Genomic DNA, 10,229 nt, shown 5'->3' with positions numbered 1-10,229 from the left:
TGAGGTAATATGCAATTCAACCATCATGTCCTCACAAGATGGTTGCCTAGGACCAGGCCAGCAGGGGAGCAGTAGGGGGTGACCAGGCTGGCAGGGGGGCAGTTGGGGATAAACTAGGCTGGCAGGGGAGAAGATGGGGGTGACCAGGCTGGCAGGGAGGGGGCAGTTGAGGGCGATCTGGCCAGCAGGCAGAGGTGGTTAGGGGTGATCAGGCTGGCAGGGGGGGAAGTTAGGGGCAACCTGGCCATCAGGCAGGTGAGCAATTAGGAGCTAGCGGTACAGGATTGTGAGAGGGATGTCTGACTGCCGGTTTAGACCCAACCCCAGGGATAGGGCCTAAACCAGCAGTTGGACATTCCCCGAGGGGTCCTGGACTGGAGAGGGGGCAGGCTTTGAAGGGACCCCCCCACAATGTATGAATTTTGTGCACCGGGCCACTAGTATATATAAATTATATATATATATATATATATATATATATATATATATATATATATATATAATTCAGCCATGAGTAAGGATATTTTGTCATTTGTGACAATGTAGATGGATCTTAAAGATCTTATGCTAAGTTAGGTAAGTTAGAACAAAAAACAGAAAAGAGGAATCAATACTGTATGATCTCACTTCTATGTGGAATCTAAAAGCACGCACACAACTGAATTTGTAAAAACTAACAGCAGAATGAATACCAGGGGCTGGTGGCTCAGGGATTGGTAGAAGTTGTTTAAGGGTATAAACTTACAATTGGTGGAACAGTAAGTTCTGGAGATTTAATGTCTACATAGTGATTATAGTAAACAATGCTGTATTATTAACTTGAAAGTTGCTAGAACTAAATCTTAACTGTTTTCAACACAAAAATAAATGAATGCCCTGGCCAGTGTGGCTAGGTTGGTGGAGCATCATCCTGTGCACCAAAAGGTTGCTGGTTCAATTTCTGGTCAGGACACATGCCTGGGTTGCAGGCTAGATCCCTGGTAGGGGGCATTCAGGAGCAGCTGATCAACATTTAGCTCTCACATCAATGTTTCTCTCTCTCCCCATCCCTTCCTTTTTCTCTCTAAAAATTAATATTTTTTTAAAAAATTGTCTTTTTAAAAATGATAAACATGACATGATAAAGACGTTAGCTAATGTTATTGTATTAATCATATTATAATATATAAATATATTTAAATCACATTTGTACTCCTTAAACTTACATAAAGTATATTTCAATTATATTTCATTAAAAACATATTTTTAACTGAAATAATTAAGGTGATTATAGTATCTTAACTGTTATGCTTTAAAATATTTTATGTCTAATTTGTCCTTGTGGGAAATACTTTGAAGTCAATCAAATTTTAATTTTACCTTTACTTTTACTTTTTTAAACATATAAATTAAAATGTTTCTTTTAATTCAATATTCAGATTGTCTAACAGATATTCAAAACCTTTTAATACTCTGCTGCATCTACACTCCCAGAAAAATAAATACAGTAATACAGCATAATTATTATAAAAAAATCAATGTTCTAATATCTGTTAACTTTAGAAAATGACATGAGTTAAATGTATAAAATGCTATAAACACTTCTTTCTCCAATTGTATGGCTGGTAATGACTTAAAAAAAAAATAAAAAGAATTGTGATACAATTTAATTTGATCAATCTTCAAAAAAATACTCTAATTTTTTATATAGAAATTTCTAGTAAGCCTGCCCATCACTGGAGAAGACTGACCAGACTCCTCTTCCTTCTAATAAGATTCTAGGTTTCTCTAATAATAGAAGCTCATGGAAGAAACAAATGAAGTAATACAAGTGTTCATAATAATAAGCAGAGACTTACAAAAATGCAGACAACGTTGTATATTTAGTTTGTATATATCATCCTAATAACTTAATCTAGTTTTGAAAATTGCTAACCTATATTTCTGTTAAAAAACTAATGATTGCATAGTTGGTGTGGCTAGACCTGGAAAAAATAGAGAGAGGATTCAGGTTGGTCTAGCTGAGCTCATTTGGCCATTTTCAGTAAACTTCAGAGTGCAGAAGGGGCAGGACCATCAGATTGACCATGTGCTATAGGTAGCGTGCCTACTCCTTGGGCCAGATAGCTGTCATGGACTCTATCTAAAATACACTGACTCAGCAAGATTACCATGGAGCCATGGAGACTGGGTCTCAAAGAAAAGAAATGTCAGGCTATGCTACCACCTTCAACCCCTTAACTCCATAATAAAATACTTGATTTGAAATTGTCACAAATGTCCTGCATTATTTTGAAAAATAAAAAAATATAGCAGTCGCTATTTTGAAAATATTTTGTTAGATTAAATAAAAATTATAATGTAGCAATCTTGCTGTTATTTCATTTTTGATCACAATATGAAGGTTGTTCACTGGAATAATATACTTTGTAATTATTTGCATCCTATTGGCTCCTGAGAATGTGGCTTAGAGAAAAACGCCTGACCCCTGCTAATTAGGTAGCATATGGGCTGATGCATCTGATCTGAAGATCTCAAAATAGATTCTCTGTGAGGAGATGGATAAGCCCTGCTGGTTCTGGCTCTGCCATTCTCACCTTGCTCATTAAGACAGGTGCTACTATCTCCTGTCCGTATGCTGTCAACTGGAGAGAAATTCATGAAGTTCATCATTGACTACCTCTATGTGTGGCCTTAGATCTTGGGAAGTCCACTATTATGTCTTCTGGTAATCACAGGTAGTTTTAGAAGCAAAATAAATGCTAAGAGATATAAGGACGGAAGCTGCCTTTGCAACTTTGAAAATTTCAATAGACTGAGATATATAAAAGAGATGAGGAAATAGAAGCCGATTATGAACTTAAATGGCTGGGAGAAAATACCACATAATGGAAAGTAGTTATCAAATACCAGCCTTTCCCCTTTTATATTTATTTCTGCAAGTAAAGTATGTCTCTGATACAGAGGCTATATGGATTTAGCAGGACAAAATTAGGAAGAGATGCATACAATTTGCAAACACTGAAAACAATGACAAGGTTACTAAGCCATTACTTAATTAGGCATAATGAAGACAATAGACATAGTTGTAATTTTTTTCCTACTCTTTTCATTTAAAATTTTACCTTCAGAATTTTTCAATATCATTAGTATGCTTTGTCAGATATTTTAATTGCTGAATAATATTTCATTGAACAGCTTCAGCATTATTTATTTAATCAGCTTCTTATTTGATGAATATCTCCAATTTTCACAAATACAAAAATAGACAAATCTTTTTCTGTACTTATAATATTTCCAAAAGTTTAATTTCAAGAAATGTAAGGTTAATAACAATTTAAAGCTCTTGATACATACTCCAAAATTTCTCAAAAATACAATACCAAATTACAGCATACTAAATATAAAATCATAGTAAAGCTATCACTCCTAATTATTTGACAAAGTAGTTTATCTTTAGATTTGTGTTCTCACACAAGTTAATGATGGTCTTTACATAATTTTTTAAAGTTATTTCTTAGACATAGAATGGTATAGCTTATAATGTACATATACAAAGTAATGAAAATATAAAATAAAGTGAACACCAAAAACCTCAAAAAATAGTTAACTTCATTTGACAATTAAAAGATTATCTAACATTCTGATTGGTTTATTGCCTATTAATATCTGCTAGACTTCTTTCATATAAACAGATATTTATTTGGAATATATACTATATTTCATTTTTATTTTCCCCTAAAATTTTGAACAATTTTGAGACTACTAATTTTTATGTTTTGACATTGAAATAGTCTCTAATTCCCATTGAAAATGTACACTAATAAATGAGAAAGATGCAAATTGACCATATCTTTGCAATGCTCACCAGCCAATCAGGAGTGACTATGCAAATTAACCCAACAAAAATGTCACGTTAATTTGCGTACACAGGGGCCAAGTGGCTAGGGGTGGAACGCTTGAGTCATCACCATGGTGATAACATAGGCATCCGCACCACCCTTGCCACTCTGGGTCTCTGGGCAGCATGGGAAGAGGGAAAGACGCTCTGGGATGGAGCAAAGACAGAAAGGTGGAGCAAAGGCAGTACCTGCAGCTGGGGAAAGGAAGGCCCATTCTTGCAGGAATCTTCATGCATCAGGCCTCTAATAAATCATATAAAATAATAAAGATTCTCCAAAAGTATACTTCCAAACTGATTCTTAACTCGATAAAAATCCTGAGAAAAGAAGAGATGCATACTAAGAAGGATTCCTGATGGCTTACTGGGATCAAATTTAAAACACAAACAAAACAGAGCCTTCTAGCCATTTCTACGCAGTTTCCTCTCACCCAAGCTGCACTTCAGGGACAAGCCTGCACAGACTGCTTGCCTCAGCATTGAACTTCCTGCAATCCTATTCCAGTTCCCGGAATCCTCTTTCAACAAATAGCGCTGAGGAATTTCCCATCCCACCAATCAGGGTGTCTATATTCTGGCCAATCTGGAAAGTGCCTTTTGGACAATCAAACTTTGAGGATCTGGAATCCTCATTTGGATGAGGACAGAACAATCAGAGAACTGTGGTGGGGACTTCTTTTTACATCTCTCTGGCTCTGGGAGCACATTTTCCCTTTCTGTCATTATTAACTCCAAATTGTCATAGTCACCTACTCTGAGACCTTTTAATAATGTTTCTTTGTCTTTTTAATATCTGCCCCCCTTCAAGCTTTGAAAGAATCCTTCCTCCTAATGATATACAAAGTCCAAATTAAAAATTTTCTTCCCCAAAACATGGAATCAGTCCTGTTCTTGGTGTTAAGGAAATTTGCTGGGTTTGTAATTGGATTTATATCACTGAGAGGGTAGGAGACGGTGTTTCTTATTGTTTGCTTTCCTTGCAATTGCAATTCTAACTTTTTGTCAAATGGAGTTTCATTAGTCATAAACATTTTCCACAACACTGAAAAGCAAAAGTGAATACAGCAGGCAGAATCAATAAACTGATTTGGGGACTGATTCTTCTTTATCTGGCTTTGAATTGCTTACTGGGTAAACATACTCCAAATTCAAGAGTTGTGAAGCATAACCAAAGGAAGAATAAGCATTTGGTTACTAACTAAGCCTAGATTCTGTGAAGGAGGGAAGAGGGCTTTAGAATAATATAACTAGATTAGAGTGATATTAAGCCTAGTGAGAGGATTGATTAAGGGGTGGGAAGATGGGTGATGATAGATAGATAGATAGATAAACACATTATTTGCTCTCTACCTAGCATAGTTCACCCTAAAAGCTCTTATTACATGAATAGGAACTAGATTTCTAAATATGTTGTATCTCATTTCCTTTTATTTGCATAGACAAACGAAACAATGCATTTTTCGGCTGAAATATAATTTTTCAAAAAGGGCTGCCATGCTAATATGAATTTTGAAATAATAATAATAAAGAAAACATTATCCTATGCTCAAATAAACTGGCAAGTCTGGGTTCAATGTCAACTGATTTCTTCATTGAAGAATTTCTCTGAGCCTTAGGTAGACAGTGACACACAGTACTTAATGTTATTCTTGACCATTTTTAAGAGACACTAAATTTAAAGTTTCCCAATATGTTATTTAAATAATACTGGCCTAGAGGAATCATTGAGAATATGGTGAATATTTCAAGATCAGTTTGGAATCAAACATATAAACAGTTGGTACATTATTTGTCTAAAAAAATGAAGGGTATTCACACTTAGGTATTAAAAAGACAAAAATAGACCTTAACCCAATTGAGTTTTTAATCAGTCAAGTGAAGCACTGGCCTTGGAGGTTTGGACCTCACTCTGAGGCAGGAGTGATGAGAATGAGTGATACATACTATATAGGTGTGGTTATGAGAATGGGCCAGCTATTTCAGGGTATCTGGGTAAAAGCAGGACCCAAAGAACTTTTCATTAGTTCATTTCACTTTCACTTTAGAAAATGTCAGAGATTGCTTTTTGTTTGTTTGACTCATGTGATTTACATGAGACTCTGTCAAATCACTTATCCTCACGTGGCTTTTGTTTATTTACCACAATAAACAAGCATAGTGATTTTTAGGAAATGAGAGAGGGTCTTTATTTGGTGATTAGTGTAGAAAGCACTTTAAAATGCATAGAGAGGATTTCAGTGCGGCATATAAAACCAAATAGAGGGAGATAGTGGTGTGTCATTGCTGCCACTCTCACATTCAAACCGTAGAAAGCCTCTCACTCAATTAATATTTTACTTTGGCTGATTTTTTTAATAGGTTTTCAAAGTATTCACAAATAAATCTATCTTTTTATTTATTTATGTTTAACTCACATGCTGTGTTATTTTATCAACCTTATAATTGGGTTTCCTCAACCCATTCTCAGCTCTGTGATAGGCTCTCAAAAAAATAAACTCTCCGTTCATCACCAAAGCTCAATCCCTCCCAGCTAAGAGTCACAGAAGAAAGTGTTGTAACCTTCTCCTTGGTCATTAGAATATACGGTAGCCTGAAGAATTGAATTAAGGGTTGATTTCTAGGGATGAATGTTGGATATCTCAATATCTTCAAATGATACCATACATAATGAGCAGGTTGTTCTCTAACATGTTAAGCGTGTTGTTCTTGGGACTTAAACAGCATGAATTTAGTCATGTCAAGGAAAGGAATAACTTTCTAGTCAGTCTCTATATTATTTTTTGTTTATATAGTGCTTCAAAACACTGAAAGATACTTTTGGAAGAAATAGAAAAAATATTTTATTGGAAATTACCTAAGTCTTCAAATAATTTCTTTTCTTTTCTGAGTAGCATGATTATACAGTTGAAGTAGTTAACAATAATTAATAATTACTTATAATGAGCATAACTCAGTATCTTTTTATATGTATACTAGTGGCCTGGTGCATGATATTCATGTATGGGGAGTGTCCCTTCGCTTAGCCTGCACCCTCTCCAATCTGGGGCCCTCCAGGGATATCCAACTGTCTGGATCGGGATCGGGATTGGGATTGAGATTGGGTCTAAATGAGCATTCAGACATCCCTCTCACAATCCAGGACTGCTGGTTCCCAACTGCTTGCCTGCCTGCCTTCCTGATTGCCCCTAAATGCTTCTGCCTGCCAGCCTGATCACCCCCTAACCACTCTCCTGCCAGCCTGATTGATGCCTAACTGCTCCCCTGCCAGCCTGATTGCCCCTAATTGCCCTCCCCTGAAGGCCTTGTCACCCCTAACTGCCCTCCCCTTCAGGCCTGGTCTGCCCCCAACTGCCCTCCCCTGCAGGCCTGGTCCCCCCCTCCCCCCAGCTGCCCTCCCCTGAAGGCATGGTCCCTCCCAATTGCCCTCCTCTGCTGGCCATCTTGTGGCTGCCATCTTGTGTCCACATGGGGGCAGCATCTTTGAACATATATCCAGATGAAGTAAAAGGCACACAAAAATCAAGAAGCTTCCCTGAGATCACCCAGCAATAAGTGACAAAAAGAGCTTGTATTTGAACCTAATGTTTATATGTATATTTGGCTCCAAAACAAAAACTTCCTTTTTTAAAAAATAATCACCTGAGGATATTTTCCCATATTTTTAGAGAGCGTGGAAGAGAGAGGGAAAGACAATGTGAGAGAAATACAATTGGTTGCCTTTTGCAGGAACCCCAACCAAGGGCCTGGACCAAGGAGGAGCCTGCAACGGAGGCACGTGCCCTTGACCAGAATCAAACCCAGGAACCTTCAATCTGCAGGCCAACACTATTCATTGAGCCAAACAAGCCAGGGCCAAAACAAAAACTTATAATCCCTACACTACTGCCTCTTAGAGAGTTGATGTGCATAATAGAAAGAGTAGTGGAGGAATTCAGTGTAGAAAGAAGAGTGAAAGTAAAAGTGTGAAAGGAGAAAAGAATAGGTAATAGAGCCGGCACAGAGAGGTCTCCAAATCCTTGGTTCTAGCCCTGGCAATGATGCTGCCCCACGGTGTGCCTTGCAGAGGTTATCTCTAATCATTAGTTTTCTCATCTAGAATGAAAGAATTTGCCTCAATTACCTCTAAAATTCTAATTCTAAAAACTATAAAGATAAATTACTACTTTGTAGATCCCTTAAGCTGCTATAATAGTACCTGACTTTCTTTATCTTTATATTTCCATAGGTCAGAGAAGCTTCAAAATTATAGGATGATCTGGCACTCCCTGTGAAATATTGTTAATTTTCATTTGAAATGGGAGAGCCTACTGCCCCATTCATCTCATAGGCATAATTCCACTCATTCCCTCACCCCATGTTTAGTTTTATTATCAACGAAATTTCCTATCACTCAATGGCATAAATTGTTCACCATCAAAAACAATGTGGAATATCTCATGATCATAGTAGTAAATTAGTGGTTCTCAGCCCTGTATGCTTATCAGAACTACAGAGTTAACCAAACATACAAAAAAATTTTTTTAAACAGTAATAACAATTAAAAAACAAAACAAACAAATAAAAACACCTTGTACTTGGTCCTCATGACCAAAAGTCTGAGTTAATTAGCATGGTTTTAGAAATCAGTGATTCTAATGTGAAGCCAGTTTTGGAATAATTGTAGTAGATACATTTAGCCCAAGTGGACTGAACTAAAGATTTACAAGTGAGCCTTGGCAAACGATGAACTCATTATCCATAATTCCATGTGCTTGGGTATGAAAATCACCAGTTGGTGAAATATTTTTGTGCCTATGTTATTAAGTGTTATTTTGTACGAAACAACAGGAAATTCTGATTAACTTAAAAAGGAGCAGGGCTATTTGAAAGATGTGGTATAGCAAAAAAAAAAAAAAAAAAAGAAAGAGTATAAGTAGACAATGAGTACTAATTATATCTTCTTCAGTCAATATAGTAGAACCCGAAGGATTTTCGGGTCATTATCATTGAGTAAATTAGATCCAATCATTTTGTTATTTTTATCACTCTGCTCAAGATTCAAATTCCCAACAGGAGGCGTCTGGTTGTCCTAGTGGGTCATATTCCCCTTAACTAGAAGAAGGTGTAGTTAAAACATCACCATAAGCTAAAGGTGGCTTTCCAAAGGGAAATCAGGATTTCATTACCACTGACAAGGATGATCAATCAAAAAATCCAAAAACTATAAAAATCTAAATTCATTTTCTTGTATATGTCCCTATATTACTATGAGCAATGCAGCTTTTAAAAAATAGCCAGTATGTAAAAGTTTGAATTTACATATGAGATAATAATTTTATCTATTATCAATGCTTTATTGCACAATCTTTGTAATGAAAAAATCTTCCCAATTACATTAAAATATTATTTGATTAATCAATATGACTTCACAAATATGTTTTCCTTGTCCATCGCTTCTTTAAAAAAGGAATACATACCTCTGCTATGCTTGAGACCTTCAGCATTTTTTATCTTTAGTAGCATATACTGTTACTTTGTTGAATACAATTCAGTGGAGACATTTCCACCAATTCCCTAGAGACTCTGTTATGGGGAAGATGATAATGCTTGAGGAAAACTTACACTAAGCCAAGCAGAGGCCTAAAGTTCTCTTCTCCCCAGTACTTACACCTGGTAAAAGAGGAGCCTTTATTGTGTGCCTTCTCTCCTCTATGATTATGTACATTTCATCCTGAATATGCTTTTAATTTTGTTTTATTTTTCATAAGACAGCTGAGGATATTTTGAAATCCATTGGATATAAAAGTTGTCTGCATGAGCATGTCTACTCCCATAATAGCTTCTACAATTTTTTGTCTATAAAGTATATGGTTTCTTGTAAAATGATTGTAGAGTTACATATATTTATAGGCAGTACCTCACATGAAAATATGTTTAAAAGTTCAGGTTGATACTTACTTGGAAAGAAAGAAATTATATTCATCTTCCAGACAAAGAGTTTGCATTAGTCTTTTAAGAAAACACAGATCTCAGATCATATGAGATGTTTCTTAGTAGATCTCTCTAAAGTGGCTTTTAGTTAATAGCACAATGTTCATGACATAGATAAACATATTTGCTCAAACGAGAGTTATTTTTAAAAGTGTCTTGTCCCAAAAGATTCACTTCTTTCATCTGGCTAGATCAAATGAGGAAAAGGAGTGTGAAGATGAAGAACTGTAGACAAGAAAATCCCAAATGGTTTTTGCGAACATCTAATTTGACCATCATCCTACATCTTCCAGGTAAGAAGAGGTATAGTAATACTTGGTAAGTGAGAAATAAAGACTGGTGAGGACCTCTACTTCCACTCTAGTTAGTTTCAAACCTC

Source organism: Pipistrellus kuhlii, unplaced genomic scaffold (genome assembly GCF_014108245.1).
Source record: "Pipistrellus kuhlii isolate mPipKuh1 unplaced genomic scaffold, mPipKuh1.p scaffold_m20_p_7, whole genome shotgun sequence".
NCBI classification, from domain to species: Eukaryota; Metazoa; Chordata; class Mammalia; order Chiroptera; family Vespertilionidae; genus Pipistrellus; species Pipistrellus kuhlii.
The sequence above is the reverse complement of the archived record's forward strand: the minus strand, read 5'-3'. Positions refer to the sequence as shown.